Raw genomic sequence first — 23,022 nt, forward strand, 5'->3', positions numbered from 1 at the left:
ATTTTTTTTTGCGGTACGTGGGCCTCTCACCGTTGTGGCCTCTCCCGTTGCGGAGCACAGGCTCCGGACGCGCAGGCTCAGCGGCCATGGCGCACGGGCCCAGCCGCTCCGCGGCATGTGGGATCCTCCCGGACCGGGGCACGAACCCGTGTCCCCTGCATCGGCAGGCGGACTCTCAACCACTGTGCCACCAGGGAAGCCCTGAATTGTGATTTTTAAAAGAAAGGGAGCAGAAGATGACTTTTCTTTTGCAGAACAAAGAAATTGTGCAGGAACAGGTGCAGGGGAGAGAAGAGACTTTTTCCACAGAAACTCCTTTATCTAGAATTATTTAAATCTGTTGACAAGTGAGGCCAAGAAATGAGCCAAATTTGTGGTGAAATATCCTAAAAGCGTTTGGATGTTCTAAGAACTGTGGTTCAGAATAGACGGTATCTTCTAAAACGTATTTGGCAACCAGGGATGCAAACCACAGCAGATTAAAAAGAAGGGAAGATGAAGGAAGGAAAGAGAAGGGTGGGGAGGGCTCAGAAAACAGTGAGCCTTTGAAGAATTCCTCTCCCAAGGTCCTCCCAGTGAAGCTGCAAGAACCACTGCCCTTGGAAGAATAATCCGAGCACAACAAGGGGGTGAGTGTCTGCAGAGCAGTAGAGAGTTGGCGTCTTGTCTTTCTGAAAGTCTGTGAGCCACCAGTGAGGGGACCAGCGCCACGAGGCCTGCTACTCGCCGGCGTGAAGGCTGCGTATTTCTGGCCAAGTCTTCAGGTTCAGGTGTACACTTGCCCAAGTTAGCAAAAATAAAAAAACAAATGAATGCATGAATGAAATGCACGTGAAAACTCCGACACAGCCCCTTCCGTGGCGGGTGGTGAGTATCCCAGCAGAGCGGGCCTCGCCCTGGGCCAGTTTCCCAGCGGGTCTGAACCGCGCGCAGGCACATTCTGTACCGACCTGAAAAGACTCCACTTCAAAGCAGCACCGAGTGCTCCCCAGGCTGCTCCAGCCACTGCGCTGAGGGCCCAGCGGTAGGTGGGGAGCCTCAGAGGCAATCCCTGCCCTTGGGGGGCGTGGCCCGAGCAGATGAGAACTAAACACCATTGTGTTTAAGATCCTCGTGCCCAGGAGAGGAGAGGTGAGAAGTTTCCTTCCTCTAAGACTCTTCTCCATCACGCCTCTTTCTGTCTTGAATCCCACCCCTCACAGGACAACTAAGAGCATCACACGTACATGTTACATGCAGAAGGAGCCCAAACACCAAGTACAGACTCTTGCCTCCTTTGCCTGTTTTTGTGATTGACTGGATTTTTTTTTTTTATTTTATACATTTATTTATTTTTGGCTGTGTTGGGTCTTTGTTGCTGTGCACGGGCTTTCTCTAGTTGTGGCGAGCGGGGGCTACTCATCATTGCGGTGCGCGGACTTCTCATTGCGGTGGCTTCTCTTGTTGCGGAGCACGAGCTCTAGGCGCGCAGGCTTCAGTAGTTGTGGCTCGCGGGCTCTGTAGTTGTGGCTCGTGGGCTCTAGAGCACAGGCTCAGTAGTTGTGGCACACGGGCTTAGTTGCTCCGTGGCATGTGGGATCTTCCCGGGCCAGGGCTTGAACCCGTGTCCCCTGCATTGGCAGGCGGATTCTTAACTGCTGTGCCACCAGGGAAGCTCCGATTGACTGGATTTTCCTTTTATCCACTATGGTATTTATTATGTGCCACAAAGAAACCCCAACGAGTGAGAAATGACTCCACCTTGGAATAGATAATATATAAGGAAAATGGCCAGCCTGTATAGACAATTATGAACAACTCATTCCTGGATGTCTGTGCAGGGCTCTCCCTTCACCACTTGGTGCTTCTTCAGTCGTCACTCTTCCTGTTGTGAGTGGAATGCAATTCGATTAGAACCCTATTTACTGAGTATGGGTTTGGGCCAGAACCCTGTGGATACGGGGCACACAAAGATGAAGAAACCATGGTTCTTGTCCTCAAGGAGTTCACAGCTGGTGTATTAGTTAGCTCGGGCCACCATTACAAAGTGCACAGACTGGGTGGCTTAAACCACAGAAATTTATTTCTCACTGTTCTGGAGGCTAGAAGTCTGGGACCAAGATGTCTGCAGGGTTCGTTTCTTCTGAAGCCTCTCCCCTTGGTTGCAGATGGACCCCTTCTCACCGTGTCCTCACATGGTCTCCCTTCTGTGCGTGCCTATCTCTAATCTCCTCTTCTTACGAGGACACCAGTCAGACTGGACTACGGCCCACGCTGAGGACTTCATTTAAGGTGACTTAATCCCCTCTTTAAAAACCTTATCTCCAAATATAGCCACATTCTGAGGGTTGGGATTCCAACATATGAATTTGAGTGGGGACACAATTTAGCCCTTCACAGCTGGGCAGGGCAGGGCCATCTGAATACCCCTCGATGGCACACAGTGATTTTCACATGCAGTCTTCAAATCCTGTCCGAGAGCCTATGAGTACCAGACACGTTTGTAGGTGCTGAGGATGCAGGAGTGAGCAGACAGGAATCTCTGCTCTTGTGGAGCTCACATTCACACGAATAAACGAGCAAAAGCTGACACTGATAAGCACAAAGGAGAAAAGTCAAGCAGCGAAGAGGATGGGGTGGGAAGTGCGGTGACCTATGATTATTTTATCTTATTGAAGTGTAGTTGATTTACAATGTTGTGTTACTTTCTACTGTACAGTAAAGTGATTCAGTTATGTGTGTGTGTGTGTGTGTGTGTGTGTGTATATATATATATATATACTTTTCCATTATGGTTTATCACAGGATATTGAATATAGTTCACTGTGCTATACAGTAGGACCTTGTTGTTTATCCATTCTATATATAATAGTTTGCATCTGCTAACCCCAAACTCCCAATCCATCCCTCCTGCATGCCCCCTCCCCCTTGGCGACCATAAGTCTGTTGTCTACATCTGTGGGTCTGTTTCTGTTTCCTAGATAAGTTCATTTGTGTCATATTTTAGATTCCACATATAAGCGATATAATATGGTATTTGTCTTTCTCTTTCTGACTTATTTCACTTAGTATGATAATCTCTACGTCCATCCATGTAGCTGATAATGGCATTATTTCATTCTTTTTCATGGCTGAGTAGTATTCCGGTGTATATATGTACCACATCTTCTTTATCCATTCATCTGTCAATGGACATTTAGGTTGCTTCCATGTCTTGGCTATTGTGAATAATGCTGCAATGAATATTGGGGTGCATGTATCTTTTCAAATTATGGTTTTTTCCAGATATATGCCCAGGAGGATCATATGGCAACTCTACTTTTAGTTTTTTGAGGAACCTTCATACTGTTTTCCATAGTGGCTGCACCAACTTATATTCTCACCAACAGCATAGGAGGTTCCCTTTTCTCCACACCCTCTCCAGATTTTGTTATTTGTAGACATTTTGATGATGGCCATTCTGACTGATGTGAGGTGGTACCTCATTGTAGTTTTGATATACATTTCTCTAATAATTAGTGATGTTAAGCATCTTTTCATGTGCCTGTTGGCCATCTGTACGTCTTTTTTGGAGAAATGTCTATTTAGGTCTTCTGCCTATTTTTTTTTTTTTTTAATTTAATTTTATTTTTTAAATTATTTTTTTAGACATCTTTATTGGAGTTTAATTGCTTTACAATGGTGTGTTAGTTTCTGCTTTTTAACAAAGTTATCAGCCATACATATACATACATCCCCATATTTCTGCCCATTTTTCAATTGGGTTGTGTGTCTTCTCAATATTGAGTTGTATGAGCTGTTTGTATATTTTGGAAATTAAGCCCTTGTTGGTTGCATCATTTGCAAATATTTTCTCTCAGTCTTTAGGTTGTCTTTTTGTTTTGTTTATGGTTTCCTTTGCTGTGCAAAAGCTTATAAGTTTGATGAGGTCCCACTTGTTTATTTTTGCTTTTATTTCTATTGCCTTGGGAGACTGACCTAAGAAAACATTGGTAAGATTTATGTCAGAAAATGTCTTGCCTATGTTCTCTTCTCAGAGTTTTATGGTGTCATGTCTTTTAAAAAAAAAACTTTTATATTTATTTATTTATTTGGCTGAGCCAAGTCTTAGTTGTAGCTTGTGGGATCTTCATTACCATGTGTGGGATCTTTGTTGTGGCACACAGGATCTTTTTCAGTTGCGGCACATGGGATCTTTGTTGCGGCATGTGGGATCTTTTAGTTGTGGCACGCTGGATCTTCACTGCAGCATGCGGACTCTAAGTTGAGGCATGCGGGCTCTTAGTTGTGGCATATGAACTCTTAGTTGCAGCATGTGGGATCACCAGATCCCTTGACCAGGGATTGAACCCGGGCCTCCTGCATTGGGAGCATGGAGTCTCAACCACTGGACCACCAGGGAAGTCCCTGTCATGTCTTTCTTTTTTTTTTTAAGTCTTTATTGAATATTGCTTCTGTTTTATGTTTTGGTGTTTTGGCAGCAAGGCATGTGGGATCTTAGCCCCCCAACCAGGGGCCTTGACCAGGGATTGAACCCGGGCCTCCTGCATTGGGAGCATGGAGTCTCAACCACTGGACCACCAGGGAAGTCCCTGTCATGTCTTTCTTTTTTTTTTTAAGTCTTTATTGAATATTGCTTCTGTTTTATGTTTTGGTGTTTTGGCAGCAAGGCATGTGGGATCTTAGCCCCCCAACCAGGGGTCGAACCTGCACCTCCTGCATTCGAAGGCGAAGTCTTAACCACTGGACCACCAGGGAAGTCCCTGTCATATCTTATATTTAAGTCTTTAAGCCATTTTGAATTTATTTTTGTGTATGGTATGAGGGTGTGTTCTAACTTCATTGATTTACATGAGGCTGTCCAAATTTCCCAACACTGCTTGCTGAAGAGGTGGTTTTTTCTTTGTTCTATATTCTTGCGTCCTTTGTCAAAGATTAATTGAACATAGGTATGTGGGCTTACTTCTGGGCTTTCTATTCTGTTCCATTGATCCCTATGTCTGTTTTAGTGCCAATACCATGCTGTTTTGATTACTGTAGCTTTGTAGTATAGTATGAGGTCTGGGAGGGTTATGCCTCCTGCTTTGTTCTTTCTCCTCTGGATTGCTTTGGCAATTCTGGGTCTTTTGTGGTTCCATATAAATTTTAGGATTATTTGTTCTAGTGCTGTGCAAAATGCCATGGGTAATTTGATAGGGAGCGCATTAAATCTGTAGATTGCTTTGGGTAGTACGGGGCGGCCTGTGATCTTAAGCAGGGAGGTCAGGGACTCCTTCTGTGAGAAAGCCTCACCGGAGCATTCAGACATTGCAGAGACAAGAAGGAGAAAGAGTTTATGAAACACAGAGGAGGCCAAATTTAATTGTGTAGGACAGGTGGGAAAAGGATGCTAAAGGCTTCACAGGGGAGGTAACTTTCTTCTTAAAAGAAAACGGCCTTGACTATGATTAATTGAAATTTTCCCTACTTTGTTGATGAACCCTCATAACAACCCTGCAAAGCAGTGGTCATTAGCCTCAACTGATGGAAGAGAGAGCCCAGGCCAGGGAGGATAATTGCCTTGCCCAAGGTCACATGACTAGTTCGTGGCAGAGGTGGGATTTAAACAAAGTCCACTCAAGCTGCAGCCGTTTTCTCTGCACACTGCACAGCCTCCCTGGGTAAACAGGGCTCCAAAGGCGGAGTTGGATCCTGCTGGGTAGAGAGAAGGGGAGTGACTCCAAGTAGAGGAACAGAGTACTGCCAGGCAGAGGACACAGCAACAGCAAGGAAATGTCAGAGGAATGACAAGGACTGAGGCTAAAGGGCAGGCGTGAGGGCAGCCCAGAGGTGGCTGACGAGTCAGGTTGGGCTAGATTGTGAAGGGCCTTGAATGCCATGCTAAGGAGGTAGGATTTCATTCTGCTGGTGAAGGAGTGGCAAGGCCTTTTAGGCAGGATCATGGAAGCAGCAGGGTCTGGGAGATAAGTTTGGGGGGTGGGGATGGCAGGAAAAGAAGGCACAGTAATGAAGGTAATCCCCGAGCCAAACAGATGAATAATCATCTTTAACCTCAAGTTCAATAGTCAGGGCCCAGGCTGCTAAGAGACACCCCTCTCTCCAGTCTTTAGGTTTGCTCTTTAAGTAGATGTTGAGGGCTCTTCACTTTGTATTTGGAACTATCTCCCATTCAGTTTGGACTTCCTTCTCCACCAAGGAGTGGCTGGATAATTTGGGTTTAAATGTGGCAAAACGGATTCTCCCTTAATCATTTTCCCGATAACAGTGATGGCGAACATTCACTGAAAGCTTAGTATGTGCCGAGTGCTAAGTGTTTCGTTTCTCAAAAACCCTATGTAGACACTGAAGCTCAGAGAGGTTAAGGAGCGTGGCCATGGTCACACAGCCTGGAGCAGTAGAGTTGGGATACAGCTCTTTAAGTGTAGACAAATCACCCGGTGATCTTGTTAAAATACAGATTTGGATTCCGTTAAGTCTGGGGTGGGACTGACATTCTGCGTTTCTAACAAACTCCTAGGTAAGGGTGACACTGCATGGGTGCACACTCGGGGCAGAGGGCTCCGTGAGGCTCTCCAGGTGAGCACTTTCCCGCTGTCATCCCCTTGGTCTCCCTCCTCCCCACTCGGCTCATTTCCAGACACAGGGCACTAGCATTTCCTGACCTTTCCTGGGAGTGACCTGTGGCCCTCAGGGGGAGGAAAAATGGGTCCAACTGTCAAATCAGCCCCTGGAAACTCTTTGCAAGGTGGCTTGCACATAGCCTGGCTGTCAGGTGAGGGAAATGTCCAGGCCTTGACCTCCCTAGGGAGGCTCTGGGGGAGGTGAAGAGTCAGACTGCAGAGGCCCCCTGTGGCCAGGGTCTCCAGCCCGAGGAGGGTCAGAGGTTGGAGTTAGTGGAGGAGCCTGGGGCCCTCGGGGGAGGGGGGGGCGGGCACACGTGCCACTCTCAAGGAATCACACCTTCAGGCTCTGGCGGGACGCCACTTCTGATTTCAGAGCTTTTCACTGGGGCTGTCAGAGGAAATAACGGGACTGTCTCTGAACTTTCAAAGGAAGCATCTTGTCAAGACATCAAAGCCCAGAAGGATGCTTTTAGCTTTGCTGGGTCTTCTGACAGAGCTGTTAACAGATTCTGCCACAGTTCATCAAGGGTAGATCTTTTGTGTGTGTGTGTGTGTGTGTGTGTGTGATTGTTCTTTTATGTTTTAAAGTCACAACATTGTCCTCACTGCACTGCACCCCAGAAGAAGGAATTCTGATGGGCAGGTATGTTGTGATGGTGATGGTTGTGGGGAGATAGGTGGAGAAAGGAACGGGAAGCAGGAATCCTGGGTTTTGCCCTAAGCTCCCAGCTCTCTCCTCATCTGTCTCCATCCTTGTCTCCATTTCTCCCAGCTGTTAGATGGGAGAGGCTTTTGAAGTGTCACTGGTGACCCTGAGTTAATTCCTGAGCTTTACTGATTTCTCCCCAGCTTGCTTGACATCTAAACTTGAATTTTGGGGGTGGGCCTATAGGGTGGCCCCCAAACCATCAGACGCCACCTGGGGTGCTTTGTAAAAATGCCCATTCCTGAGCCCCAGTCCAGACTTATTAATCCCAAGCATCCAGGAGCAGGCCCAGGAATCTGCATTTTTAACAAGCAGCCACCACGACTGATGGGCAGCCAGGTTCAGCGGCCTCGGCCAGAAGCCATCAGTTGGCCTCTCCTGTTTCAGGCCAACCCGGCGCCGCGAAGATGGGAAACATTCCTCACTGTGTTCTGTGCTGGACCAGGGTAAATTAGCGTGCTCCCCGGGGAATGACAGTGCGGAGGATGACGCAGAAATGGGGGAAGAATTGTACAAAGTAACGATTCTGGAAGAGAGAAGAACACAGAATACAGGGCGCTCGATAATGGAGTGTAAGACATCTTTAGAAACAACAGGGTACGTAGCTGCAGAGTCGGTGGCTGGGGAGGTGAGCTTCAAGAAGCTGTTTCCCATTGTCTCTGTTTGTGCTTAAATTTTATTGCTCCGTTTCGCAGACTTTTTTTTTTTTTTAAAGTAAAGAAAGAAGGGTTTGCTGATCTGGTCAAACGTAGGCAGGATAATGTAGTCACAAGGTGCCATTTACATGCATAATCTTTATCATTCCCACAACACCAACAGATGGTGATGCTTTCCGTCTCACAGATAAGGAAACTGAGGCTCGGAGAGGTTAACTGGCTTGCTGAGGAGGGTGGAGCCCCGATCATCCTTGGCTCTACACCCACTGCTGCGTCCCCTGAACACACAGTTGCTAATTGTTAACAATTCCATTTCCCAACACTGGGTCTATAAATTAGGTTTCTCACAAATTCTGAGTGGCTCTTCCCCACTGGGAGTGTTCAAAAGAGTAAGCTTTTAATTGAATTGTAATGTCTTTTTCAACTTGCTACTCCGAGATGCCCTCTTATTAGGTGGAAGAAAGCTTGCATAGTCTCTTCCAGCCAAAAATTTGCAGCGGATGAAATGAAATTCATGAAATGAAATGGTGACATTAGTGTCACCATGCATTTAGGTGACACAGAGAGCTCTGAGAGGAGGCTGGTGTCCTGCTAGCAGTGGGTAGGAGTGGTGACTTGAGGTGGGGTGGTGAGTATGCAGGGACAAAGAAAGCCTGCCACGCCTGAGAAGGCAGATCCCTTCTGGGCCCCCGTGAGCCTGGGCCCCAGAATTTACTTTTCCTCAAAGCAGTGAATTCCAAAGCTCAGACTCTTTCGGCTGAGGTGAGGACGTGGCCTCTGGCTGTCCTGCTCCCCCTCCGTCACCGCCACTCGTGCCCACGTGGTGGGTGGAAGGGGCCACAGGCTGGAACCAGGCCTCCCGGCTTGAATCCTGGCTCTGCCACTTACTAACAGCAGTCCGCCCTCCTCTGGCCACAGCTGGGATGCCCACAGCCCAGGTCCCGAACCCCCATGCAGCCTGGAGAACACCAACCGTAGCACGCTCGTTCACCGTTGCCAGCCTCAGTGCTTGCGTCTGTGAAATGGGTGGATCTCTACCTGCAGGACTGGACTGAATGAGACCCTTTAAAGCTGGCACGATCTGGTTCCCTAAAAGGGTGACTTTAATGAGTGAGCTGGTATTAGTGATGAGGGACTTGACAAAGTGAGGTTCAGAGGTATCGTTCTGCCCCTCCTCCTTCTCGGGCCCCCCGGGGGGCATCCTGACCTTTTCCCCCACAGCCCCTCAGCCGCCAACCCCCGTGCCAGGTGCCGTGTGTTTACACCCGCTCATCTCACCTCAGTCATGCTGCTCCGACATCTTTTTACTCATCTTTTGTTCATACCCATAGACATTTCTATGGCAACTGTGCCAATATTTTTAATTCTCCCAGCTTTCCCTCTCTGTTTTAGTAGAAGATTTTGCTTTCTGTCTTGCTGAGAAGATCAAGGTCACTTTCTTCCCCATCTCCACACTCGTCTCTCTTCTCTCTACGTCGGAGGAGGTAGCGGGCCTCCCTGTTACCAGTTAACCCATCCACCTGGCCTCGAGGCCTGCCCTCTGCTCCCCAGGGACCCCAGCCCAGCACTCATCGGCTCCCTCAACTCTTATCTCCCTTCACTGGATCCCCTTCCCTTTGGGTTATGAGCACCTCAGTTTGCCATTTCCCTAAAAAAGTAGACAAAGCAAAACAAACATGAAAAGCAACATCAGAGTTCCCAAAGCTGCTCAGTTCCACCATCGACTACACATTATTATGCAACTCTTGCTTTCTAGGGCAGAGGCTCCCGAGTGACAGAGACCGGCCTCCTGGGTCCGGTGCCACCACCCACTGGCGTGTGAGCCTGGACAAGTTACACCCATCCTCCGAAGCCTCAGCCTTTCCATCGGTAATCTGAGGATGAAAATGGTACCCATGTCGAAGGGGTGCTGAGAGTATCCAGTGAGCTCTCTGCGCACAGTGTTTGCCTCCGGGCCCCCAATGCAATAAGCTCTGAGCTGGCAACATAGGGAGGGTACCTGCTGTTAAAATCACGTAACCATCAGACGTCTCAAAGGAAGTTCGAGATGACTGTTGCCCGCCCCTCCCGTTACATCCCTCACCTCTGTGCATTCTGTCCTCCTTGCCCTGTCGACGCTTTTCTCTTAAACTGCCAACTATATCCCGCATCACGGACTCCGTGGGGCAAACTGCCTGCCTCAAGTCGCCTCCCCTTGGCTCTCCTGGGTGGCGCCCCTTGTTCTCTTCCTGGCAGCTCCTACTTTGCTCCCTCATCCATATTCTGCCGTCATCTCCACGCTCTGGGCTCTTTCTCATCCTGCTCCTCTCCGTTGTCCTTGGGGATCTCATCCATCCCAAAGCGCTAAACTCACCCTTGCAGACAGACATCTACCAAACGAGCCTTTCTAGCCCCGGCTCCTCTTTGCGGAGCCCCGGACCTTCCTTTCCCACCTCTAGCTGACAGTGAGGACAGACTGCATGGACTTGTAACCGGACAGACGCTGGAGCAGCCACTCTCCACTGAAACACGATTTTTTGAACAAGACCAAGATGATTCATGAAAACCAAGGAAAATAATACATGAATTCAACACACACAAAACATGCACGATCCACTCCCACTCAGTTGAACAGACTCTGCTCCGTCACCCCCACCTGGAAGGCAGCTCTGAAGGGGAAATTTGGTCTTGGAGCCTCTTCCGAGTGTGGCTTCGGTGTGCCTCTGATCCTCCCCGGGAGCCTCAGCTTGAACACGTCGAGAACCAAGCTCCCCACCCGTCTCCCAAACCCGATCTTCTGAGTCATTCGGGCTGGGAACCCAGATTCCTCTTGCCCCTCCGCTCGCTCCCACCCCACAGTTAACTATGTCCCAGGCCCTCCCGACCCTGCTTGCACAGTGGCCCCCCGTCCTTCATTCCTCCGCTCCAGGCAGGGTCCCCCCCTCCTGGCTTCTCCCGGCAGCTGCAATGACTCCCTGCATCCTGGCCTCTGGGCACTGCCGGTCCGGCAGCCCTTCCTCCTCTGGCCAGGGCAGCCACTTCCTTCTAGAGAAAGACCCCCACCCACTCTCGGCCCCTGTGGATCCTCCAGCAGTGGGCATGTGACTTGGTCCTGACCACTCAGTGCATCCTGTCCCCCCCTCCCCGCCCCACGAGAGTGAGTGATTTAAGGAGCGGCCTGACGACCCGAGTGGAGCGGTCGGAACCAGCTGAGCTGAGAGATGCAGAGTCCGCGTCACATCCCTCTGTATGCCGCCACGCCTGAGTCTGCCACACGCGTGGACCTTCCCTTTCGGCAGTCGGCGTGCGCCGGTCTGATGGGGCTTTCTGGCACCTATGAATGACTGAAAACGTCCTGACAGACACGGTTTCAGGCCAACCTCTCGCTGCCACCATTTCTTTCTAAGACGGCAATCCTTAGTCTTTCCCTGCCACGGCAGACATGCTAGGGGACATGCCCGTTTGCAACGTCCTCTCATTCTTGTCAAGTTGGGTATCATTCCACACCGTTCTCTTTCCCTTAAGAGAGAATCTCAGGGTGTTAGCGGGAGTGCCATTCATATGGGGCTAACCTGGAGTCCTCGCTAATCAATAAAAGTACCTCCTTCACAAACTTCAGTGCTCTGTTTTCAGAAACAGATTTCTTGCCACCGCCTACGTCACAACTAATGCCATGATTAAACGTCATGTCTCTAAACGTGAATCTGACCATGTCATCCTCATCTTCAAAACCTCCTTAGGACTATTGGGAACTGGCTGTGACAGGTGCTTTCTGCTACCCAATTTCACCTCGGTGCTCCATTCCTGTCCTACAACAGTCCTGGTGTTTTAAAAAGGGAAATACAGCAGAAGACCTATTCTTTGGAAGCAGAAACATGCACCTTGGAAAAGAGAGCACAGCTCAGATGTTCATTCATTCATTCACTCATTCATACATTCCTTCATTCCTTCTTGAGTGCCTGCTCTATGCCAGACACTGCTTTGATACTCAGGAAACAAGACATAAGATTCCTGCTTTCAAGGTGCCCATGATCTAGGAGGGGGAGACAGAAAATAGAAAACAAAGAACTTGTAGATAGTGGTTAAGTATTTACTCTGCAAACAGTTCTTAAAAATGATGTGACGGGGGCTTCCCTGGTGGTGCAGTGGTTAAGAATCTGCCTGCCAATGCAGGCAACACGGGTTTGAGCCCTGGTCCAGGAAGATCCCACATGCCGCGGAGCAACTAAGCCCGTGCGCCACAACTACTGAGCCTGCACTCTAGAGCCCGTGAGCCACAACTACAGAGCCCGAGAGCCACGACTACTGAAGCCCGCGCACCTAGAGCCCGTGCTCCACAACGAGAGAAGCCACCGCAATGAGAAGTCCACGCACCACAATGAAGAGTAGCCCCCGCTCGCCACAACTAGAGAAAGCCTGCATGCAGCAACGAAGATCCAACGCAGCCAAAAATAAATAAATAAAATAAATACATTTTTTTTAAAAAAAGAAAAAAAATGATGTGACGGTGACTTAAGACCTACTTTCATTTTTTTTTTTTTTTGGCCACGCCACCAGCTTTGTGGGATTTTAGTTCCCCAACCAGGGATCGAACCCCAGCCCTTGGCAATGAGAGCACAGAGTCCTAATCACTGGCCCACCACGGATTCCCCAAGACCTACTTTCAAGGAGGTAATCAGGAAAGCCTCTTTGAGGAGAGGACATCTAAGCTGAGCTCTTCATATCAAGAAACAGTAAACTTGACACAGTAACGAGTATCAATGAAAACAGAGGCAGAGACTCCCTGACTACCTGTGACATTTGATGTTCACTGCAAAGTAATTTTCAAATTATTCAGTTATTATTTAAAAATTATATCCCTCTCAAAATACTGTTTTTAGAAAGGTCTTAAAAAGCTGCATTGAAAAGTACAACTTTTCACTTGCTAACATGAAAACAAAACTCTTCGATGGTTTCATAATGGGAATAAGTTCTTTTCCCTACTTGGCACCGTTCAGGGATAGATGAGCATGAGATGAGTTGAGAGCTCCAAAAAAGAGGGAGGGAAAAGTCACCTGTGAGTCTAGATCAAATAGCAAGAGAAATTTTAATCCCAAGGAATACTTTGTATAAAGTGGATTAAAAAAATAAAACCATAGCATACGGTTTTTTTTTCTTTCAATAGATTGTTATTGGAGTATAATTGCTTCACAATACTGTGTTAGTTTCTGTTGTACAACAAAGTGAATCAGCTATACGTATACATATGTCCCCGTATCCCCTCCCTCCCGCCCTCCCTATCCCACCCCTCTAGGTGGTCACAGAGCACCGAGCTGATCTCCCTGTGCTATGCGGCTGCTTCCCACTAGCTAACTATTTAACATTTGGTAGTGCGTATATGTCAATGCTACTCTCACTTCGCCCCAGCTTCCCCCTCCCACCCTGTGTCCTCAAGTCCATTCTCTATGTCTACATCTTATTCCTGGCCTGCAACTAGGTCCATCAGTACCATTTTTTTTTTTTTTTAGATTCCATATATATGCGTTAGCATACGGTATTTGTTTTTCTCTTTCTGACGTACTTCACTCTGTATGATGGACTCTAGGTCCATCCACCTCACTACAAATAACTCAATTTCATTTCTTTTTATGGCTGAGTAATATTCCACTGTATATATGTGCCACATCTTCTTTATCCATTCATCTGTTGATGGACATTTAGGTTCCTTCCGTGTCCTGGCTATTGTAAATAGTGCTGCAATGAACATTGTGGTACATGTCTCTTTTTGAATTATGGTTTTCTCAGGATATATGCCCAGTAGTGGGATTGCTGGCTCAAATGATAGTTCTATTTTTAGTTTAAGGAACCTCCATACTGTTCTCCATAGTGGTTGTATCAATTTACATTCCCACCAACTGTGCAGGAGGGTTCCCTTGTCACCATACCCTTTCCAGCATTTATTTATTTATATTATTTAAAAAAAAAATTTATTTATTTTATTTATTTATTTTTGGCTGCATTGGGTCTTTGTTGCTGCACAGGGGCTTTCTCTAGTTGCGGCGACCGGGGCTACTCTTCGTTGCGGTGCACAGGCTTCTCATTGCGGTGGCTTCTCTTGTTGCGGAGCACGGGCTCTAGGCACACGGACTTCAGTAGTTGTGGCACTCGGGCTCAGCAGTTGTGGCTCACGGGCTCTAGAGCGCAGGCTCAGTAGCTGTGGCGCACGGGCTTAGTTGCTCCGCGGCATGTGGGATCTTCCTGGACCAGGGCTCGAAGCCGTGTTGCCTGCATTGGCAGGCGGATTCTCAACCACTGCACCACCAGGGAAGCCCTCCAGCATTTACTGTTCCTAGATTTTTTGATGCTGGCCATTCTAACCGGTGTGAGGTGATACCTCATTGTAGTTTTGATTTGCATTTCTCTAATAATTAGTGATGTTGAGCAGCTTTTCATGTGCCTCTTGGCCATCTGGATGTCTTCTTTGGTGAAATGTCTATTTAGGTCTTCTGCCCAGTTTTTAATTGGATTGTTTTTTTGATATTGAGCTCCATGAGCTGTTTGTATACTTTGGGGATTAATCCTTTGTCTTTTCATCTTGTTTATGGTTTCCTTTGCTGTGCAAACGCTTTTAAGTTTAATTAAGTCCCAATTGTTTATTTATTTATTTATTTATTTATTTTCTTTTTTTTTTTTTTTTTTTTTTTTTTGCGGTACGCGGGCCTCTCACTGTTGTGGCCTCTCCCGTTGCGGAGCACAGGCTCCGAACGTGCAGGCTCAGAGGCCGTGGCTCACGGGCCTAGCCGCTCTGCGGCATGTGGGATCTTCCCGGACCGGGGCACGAACCCGTGTCCCCTGCATCGGCAGGCGGACTCCTAACCACTGCGCCACCAGGGAAGCCCCTATTTTTGTTTTTATTTCCGTTACTGTAGGAGGTGGGTCAAAAAAGATCTTGCTGTGGTTTATGTCAAAGTGTGTTTTTCCTATGTTTTCCTCTAAGAGCATACGGTTTTTTGAAGTCAAAATGAAGCAGTATCTTGATGGCTTATAAATAAAGACTTTGCACCCAAATGCCATTCTCTGCCTTTAACGAGAGAAGCCAAAGGAGAAAAACCAGAATCAAGAAGGTTCACAGGGCATCAGAGTTGGGAGGCTTGTAGAGGTGCCCTAGCCCTGCCTGTTAGGTAAGGCCAACCTTGAGATTTGGGAAGGGACAGGATGTAAGTATGGCGAGAGGACCCAGTATCTCATGGCCTGTCTGCCCAGGCAGGTGGGTGACGTTTCTCCCAGAGGTGGTTGTGTTGGGGTGATGGGTTCTGCTGGGTGACTGTCTGTCCTCAATGTCATCGTGGGATCAAGCTGTTTTGAGCTGAACTGGTCCTTAAGAAGCCAGTTAAGCACAGTGGGTAAGTCTACTAGCTTTGGAATTAGAACAGACTTGGGTGTGAATCGAGGCTCCATCCAACACTTTACCACTGTGATGAATTATAAAGCAGGAATTAGTGTTGTAGAAAGAGTATGACAAAGGCAAGTTTAATTTGATCCCATGGAGGGGCTTGATACTTCATGACTGTAGATCCAAGCCAGGACAGCCAGGAAATAGTCTCTGTATGTGTCTGCCTGGGTTTCATATCGCAAATCTATCACATCGTAGCATCTTTACACCCTCTCTTTCTCTGAGCAATAATCTTGTGAAAAATAAAAAGCAACAAGATTAAGACATATTTTGAAGCAAAGTGGCTTCATTATTTTTGCAGTTAGTTCCGGTGCTATCATCTTCTTCAAGGCAAAGCATCCTTTTTCTGGGTAGAAAGAATCATAACAGCCACCACCGCATACAGGCCCACACACCCACAAACACAGAAAACCGGGGCTGGGGAAAGAGTGATGTGTTTCTGAAAGCAGGAAAAAAAAAAACCTCCCTGAGACAGAAAGAAAAAGGAATCAATTCTGGTTTTACGTGTCACATACATAAATAAATAAGCTGCTCTCAAATGTTTAAGATGGGCCTACTCTGATTTACAATCCATCATATTCTGCTATCAAAACATTTAGAGAGGCTGTGAGACTGCAGGGATTTATCATATCGACAATTCCCAGGGTAACCTTTCCCTTTTGCTCCTGCAGGTGATTTGCACACACTTCATCCTCTCGGAGCTGGGAGAGAAGGGAGATTTTTCTGTTCCCCAGCCGTGGATCAGGGCGAGCCAGGGCTTTTCAGCAGACGCTTAGATTCTGTCAGATCCCCTTCTCCATTCTAGCCCCTACCCCTCCCTCCAGCCCTCCAGCCCCTCCTTTACATCCCCAAACCCACAGCTTTCTCTTGAACCCCTTTCATCTCTACCTCGAAGAGACTTCCCTTCATCTCAAAGCCTGGGATAAAGGCTGAAGGTTTACTCGTATTCTCTGATAGAATGTCCTCCACAAAGCCATTCATCCAAGCCAGTTAAAACCCAGACAAAAATCTCACAGATTTAAGCCACATCCAGGGGCTGTCTTTCTGCATCGCTTTGCACAGGGCCCAGGGTACCACAGGCTGAATCATGGGCCTCAAAGATATCCAGGTCCTAATCTCTAGATCCTGTGGATGTCACCTTATATGGCAAAAGGAACTCTGATGATGTGATTAAATTAAGAATAGTGAGATGGAGAGATTATCCTAGATTATCCGAGGGGACCCTAAATATAACCACACGTGTCCTGATAGAGGGATGCAGAGGGAAATTTGACTACAGATGAGGAGAGGGCGATGTGAGGATGGACGCAGAGATTGGAGTGATGCGCTGTGAACACGGAAGAAGGCACCACACGCCAAGGAATGAAGGCAGCCACTAGAAACTGAAAAAGGCAAGGAGCCGGCAGAAGAATCTAGCCCTGCCAACACCTTGACCTGAGTCTTGTGGATCTGATTGTTGATTCTTGACCTCTACAACTTTAAGAGAACAAATCTGTGCTGTTTTGAGCCAACACCTTTGTGGTCATTTGTTACAGCAGCCATAGGACACCCCTACCGTGGGCCAGCTGAGTGAGGTTTGCAGCCTGTGACTTTCCTGTCACTCCACACCTCCTCTTTGGTGAGCTGCTTCCTGCTCCCAGGCAGAAGCTGGAGGCCCCAGTTCCACCAGCCCTGGAGAAGTAGGCTGCTGTCTCTTGGGAATGAGTAATGAGCTGGAGACCACAGCCCTGTTGGACTCTGATCCCCCAGGCCAGGACCTGCTGCCTTCGGTTTCCACAAAATTGCCACAGTTAGGATGATTCCCTCTGCTACAGATTCTAAGATGGTGGTCTTTAGAGAAACACACGTGAGCGTGCACAGATTCACACCAGCACGGCCTGTTTGCTCTCCCTCCAAATCAGGTTCCGGATTCACCTTCCTCCCTCACCTTCCATGGCCACCACCCTGACCTAGGTAGCCATCACCTCTCATCTGGGCCCCTGTGATCGCCTCCTGCCTCCTGCCTGGTCTCCCAGCTTCCCATTCATGCTCCACCCTCCCCAACTCACTAGTCCTCCAGAAAGATCCTTTAAAGTCATAAATCACATCCGCTTACATATCCTGATGCTCAGACTACACCCCCGGGTGATTACATGAGAAACTTGGGGTGGGGACCAAGCTTCGGTGTGTTTCAAAGCTCCCAGGTGATGCTGATGGAACTGCTCAAAGTGAGTCACGACGGGTTGCACGTTTGACCTCCACCCTCAGCTGCACCCCCATGTTTAGAACACCTTTCTCTTGGAGGTGGAGTTCCTTACCTTGAGTGTGTTAAAGCCGAACTGTCTCTAAGGTGCCCTGATCCATATCTTCCCTCACCCAGGGCTGTGGTGAGGCTCACAGGAGATAACGGGCACACAGGGGCCTACCTGCCTTCTCGCTCCCCCCTCCCCCCCTTCCTCTCTGTCTCCTTTCTTTTCCCCTTCCCTTCCCCATCCCTCTCCCTCGTCCTTCCTTCTTGCTGTTAAAGGTCATGTAAGGGAAGGATGTCCTGTGGTGGGTCACTACGTGGTGGCATCTTCCTCTCTGGGCCCAAAGCACAAACTTCAGCCCCTCCCATGCAGCCAGCTGTGCACAGCTCCTGCAGAAATACTGTTGGCTCCCGGGCGTGCAGACACAGAGCCCCTTGCACAGCTGCACCCTAACACAACTAAACAGCTTCGGCCAGGCAGGGTGAAAGCCAGTATTCTTGGACAACTATGGGCCACAGACTACAAACTTGAATCCAGGCTTGTCCAGCCCCACTCACTTTACAAATGAGGAAACTGAGGCTTAGAGAGGTATCAATGCCCTGGAATGGTACATGCACCAGGGGGCTTTGGACAAGTGGCCTCTGGTGGCCATTGGCAAGGCCTGCCCCACCTGGACCTGGAACTGCTCTCAGACCAGGGAGGGCTCCCATGATGACACCTAGGACCAGCCTTGGGTTGAAAGGGAGAGGATTCTGGTTGGCTTTGCCGACGCGATGTCTTGGTTGAATAGACCAAGGGCTGGCTGCGGGGTGGAGGTAGGAGTGGGTGTGCCGGCCACCCACTCGCATTCCCTCTCCCAGCCCTCAAGTCTGGTCGTGTCCTGAGTTTCCCCACCCCCAACACGTTGGGGACTCACAAGGAAAATGGGAAGGCAGGGTCTCTTTGGGGATCACCTTCACCATGGGGGCAAAATTCTTACCAAATCAGTCTCGTGTGAAAGGGCCTGAGAAAAGAATGATTTTTTTTGTTTACAATTTAAGCTTGAGAAAGAACCTGTAGGGGTTCCCTACTCTTCCAGCATCCCCCTTGCACATTTTCTAAGCAATTTTGCAAACTGCTGCCCTTTGGTAGAAAATTACTGTTCTGTGTGTTCCTCTTTGCCAACAGCCCTCCCTGTCTCCTCCACATCAATAATAATAACAGTAATGAGGCTGACGGTAGCGAGCATCCCTCAGGTCTGGAACGTGCAGTACAGCTCACAGGACGTTTTTACGTACATCTTCATGTCGGAGCTCTTAATCCTCAGGAGGCCGAGTGGGAAATATTATAGCCTCTATTTTCCCATAAGGGCCCTGAGGCTGAGAAGAGGTTTCCTTCCGTGATCTGTCTCAGAACCTTCTTTACACCAGCTCTCTACTGTTACCTTCCTGTTGTACAAATAGGAGGTACAGCGCTGAGCTGGCCTGCTGAACTGATGTCCGACCCCAAGCCTGATCCTTCGTTTGCCTTTGTGGTTTCTTTTTTTTGGTGGGATACAATATTAATTAATTATAACCAACCACGTGGCATCCATAGCTTCCTATACAGTTAGGTCTTTATTGGCAATTGATGTACTCTATAAATCAGTGTGAAAAAGACAGTGAGTTATGGATATATAAGGACAGGAAACAAAATAATACTTAGTGGATTTTTTTTTTCAGACATGAGGGGCCTGTCTTTGTGAGTTTTTTGTCCTTTTCCAGAGGAATTTCCAGCTGACAGTTGTTAAGGCTCCAACATGCTATGACCCTGGGTATGGGAGCTTGGTCAAAATATTAACAAAATATATGCTGATGAATATCAAGAAGAAAAACCCTATACACGAATGAGAAATGGGGTTCCTTCTTGGCTGACTGAATGGGTCAGAATGGTCCCTGAGCATTGCTTGATGAAATATCAGCAGGCTCACAGGGGAAGAAATAAAAAAATTTAGTATGTCAGTGTCATGAATGGTATGAAAAAGAAACACGTTATAATATCATCTTGTTCGAGGGACAGAGCATTTCAGAGGGAAAAGGGTATCTCAGTTTTCTCATTTGTATCATGGGGATACTAACTGAAAGTATTCCTCAGAAGGTTGTTGTGAGAATCAAATAATACGATCCATTGAAGAAAAGCATAGTACAACTTGGTATATGGAAAGTATTCAATGTAAATATTCTAACCAATTAGAGAATAAAAATAGTAATAGCAACCACAATAACAATAATAATAGGACGTCCTAGTCTCTTTTCTGCAAACCCAACTTGTTCCAAAGCCAAGATGATCACCTGGCTCCCACATTTTTCTGCCTGCAGGGGCACCAGACTCTCTGTCACCTGCGCTGGTGACACTAAGTCATCTTGGCTTCTCCCTCTGGTACCATTCTTCCTTTGTCTGCCCAGGGCATGCTACCTTAGCTCACGAGTGTCTCTCCTTCCTTCTGAATCCAGGCTCTATCATTTGCTTGTAACATTGTACATGTTTCCACACCAGTCCAAACCATCATCACACCTTGTCTGGACTGCCGAAATGGAATGACTTTCCTTCTGTCCACGGTCTCCACTGTTCCCATCTGCCTTGTGCCTGTTGCCAGGCACATCTCCCCCAATCTCTGACTTTACTCCATCTCTTACGTCAGTAACGACCAGTCATGGGTCCCATTCTCCACTGAATCCCATTCCAACTTGTCTGATGAGCTTTCAGGGTCTCTCAAGACATGATTCCAAGGCTCTTACCAAATCTTACACACTTTTCTCCCTGAAACCTCTGCCCCCAGCAGGCTCTTTGCATCTCCCCCGCATCCCCCCGCCAAATATATTTTGATGACTTATCAGCCAGGCCTCTAGTCTAGGCATTTCGGAGTGAGCCAACAGCCCAGTTTTCCCTGATAAGCCAAAATTCTCGAAAGCAAAGCTGCCTGGCTTTTAACAACCCATTATTAGCCTGAAGTTCCTTTGTTCACTTAACAGATATTTGAATACCCACTATGTGCCAGGTTCTGTCCTCGGGGCTGGAGATAGGGGAGGGGGGTGAGCGAAGCTTAGAGCTGTTCGTGTGGAGTATAATCTAGTAGAGGAGACAGACAGTTACAAAAGCAGTGATAATGCAAGAGTGCCGTATATAAATAGGCGGTATGAGGTGTTAGGAGAGAGGTGTGGGGAGTTGGGAGAGGTAAGCAGGAGCCTCACTGGACTTTATCCCGAGGGTAACGGAAAGCTAGTGAATGGGGAGGAGGGAGAAGGTGTGTGATGTGTGGTGTAGACTGACGTGCGTTTCAGAAAGCACCACGTTTAATCCCTCCTTGCCTGGCACTTCCACAGCTTTGCCTCCAGCCCTCCTTCTGGGTCCCTATGCGTCTGATTCCTAACACAATTTAATCAGCCAATGCATTGAGTTTACACTATTCATCTATTTGTTCACTATGTCACTATGTCCCAGGTGCTGCATTAGGTTGTGACGCTACAAAGGTGGACAAAAATAACAATCCCTGTGGTAGGCTGAATAATGGCCCTCCCAAAGATGTCCAGGTCCCAATCCCTGGAACTTGTGACTGTTACCTCATATGTAAAAAGGAACATTGAAGATGTGATTAAGTTAGGCCCATCCTCATATATCCAGACAAAACTACAATTCGAAATGATACGTGCAGTTCGTAGCAGCATTGTTTACAATAGCCAAGACATGGAAACAACCTAAATGTCCATTGACAGATGAATGGATAAAGAAGATGTGATATATGTATATATACAATGGAATACTACGCAGCCTTAAAAAAGAATGAAATTAATGCCATTTGCAACTACATGGATGGACGTAGAGATTATCATACTAAGAGAAGTCAGAAAGAGAAAGACGAATACCATACGATATCTCATATATGTGGAATCTAAAATATGACACAAAAGAACTTCTCTACGAAACAGAAACAGATTCACAGACATAGAGGACAGACTTGTGTTTGCCAAGGAGAAGGAGAGGTGGGGGAGGGATGGATTGGGAGTTTGGGATTAGTAGATGCAAACTATTATATAGCAAATGGATAAACAACAACAACAACAACAAAAGTTAAGGCCCATCCTGGATTATCTGGGTGGGCCCTAAATGCCATCCCAAGTGTCTTTATAAGAGGGAGGTAGAGAGAGATAGGAGACACAGCCTTTAATTAAGAAATCACACAAATTAATAGCTAATGACAAACTGACAGCAGCTGGACAGCCTGACTTTGTAAGGGAAGATGCTTCTTTAGGGCAGGGACTCTCCACCTTGGCTCTGCACTGGCGTCAGCAGAGGGGCTCTTAAGTACCCCGACCCTCAGGCCACATCCCATACCAACTGAGCCAGACTCCCTGGGGGTCGCTGCAGCAAGTTACGTTCCCATCGGCAGTGTGTGAGGCGTTCCCTTTTTTCCACATCTTTGCCGACACTTGTTATCCCTTGCCTTTTTGATGATGGCCATCCTGACAGGTGTGAGGTGGCATCTCATTGTGGTTTTGATTTGCATTTCCCTGATGTTTAGTGATGTTGAGCATCTTTTTATATGCCTACTGGCCATCTGTATGTCTTCTTTGGAAAAAGGTCCATTCAGGTCCTCTGCTCATTTAAAAAAAAAAAAATTATTTATTTATTTTTGGCTGCATTGGGTCTTCGTTGTTTCGTGTGGGCTATCTCTAGTTGTGGCAAGAGGGGGCTACTCTTTGTTGCAGTGCGTGGGCTTCTCATTGTCGAGCAGGGGCTACTCTTCGTTGCGGTGCACAGGCTTCTCATTGCGGTGGCTTCTCTTGTCGTGGAGCACGGGCTCTAGGTGCGCGGGATTCAGTAGCTGTGGCTCGCGGGCTCTAGAGCGCAGGCTCAGTAGTGGTGGTGCACGGGCTTAGTTGCTCCGCCGCATGTGGGATCTTCCCGGACCAGGGCTCAAATCTGTGTCCCTGCATTGGCAGGTGGATTCTCAACTACTGCACCACCAGGGAAGTCCTCTACCCATTTCTTAATCGGGTTTTTTTCTTTTAATGGTCAGTTGTATGTGTTCTTTGTATTTTGGATATTAGTCCCTTATCGGATATATCATCTGCAAATATCTTCTCCCATTCAGTAGTTTGCCTTTTTGTTTGGTTGACAGTTTCCTTCACTGTGCAAAAGATTTTTTCTTTTTTAAACATCTTTATTGGAGTATAATTGCTTTACAATGTTGTGTTAGTTTCTGCTTTATAACAAAGTGAATCAGCTATATGTATACATATATCCCCACATCCTCTCCCTCTTGTGTCTCCCTCCCACCCTCCCTATCCCACCCCTCTAGGGGGTCACAAAGCACCGAGCTGATCTCCCTGTGCGATGCGGCTGCTTCCCACTAGCTATCTATTTTACATTTGGTAGTGTATTTATGTCCATGCCACTCTCT

At 47.6% G+C, this 23,022-nt stretch overlaps 1 protein-coding gene across 12 annotated transcripts in view; it reads right to left on the reverse strand.

Annotated features, from left to right (window-relative positions):
* Positions 1–23,022, reverse strand: part of ZHX2 (zinc fingers and homeoboxes 2) — a 182,777-nt gene that overhangs the window by 25,422 nt on the left and 134,333 nt on the right. The window contains exon 1 of one of the 12 annotated variants that reach the window (XM_028500430.2): positions 8,938–8,958. The exons of the other annotated variants lie outside the window; for them this stretch is intronic. The gene's annotated coding sequence lies outside the window, so the exon portion shown is untranslated. Of the gene's footprint in view, positions 1–8,937; positions 8,959–23,022 lie in introns of those variants that run through there. 12 annotated transcript variants of the gene reach the window in all.

Source organism: Physeter macrocephalus, chromosome 15, assembly GCF_002837175.3.
Source record: "Physeter macrocephalus isolate SW-GA chromosome 15, ASM283717v5, whole genome shotgun sequence".
In the NCBI taxonomy this organism is placed as follows: domain Eukaryota; kingdom Metazoa; phylum Chordata; class Mammalia; order Artiodactyla; family Physeteridae; genus Physeter; species Physeter macrocephalus.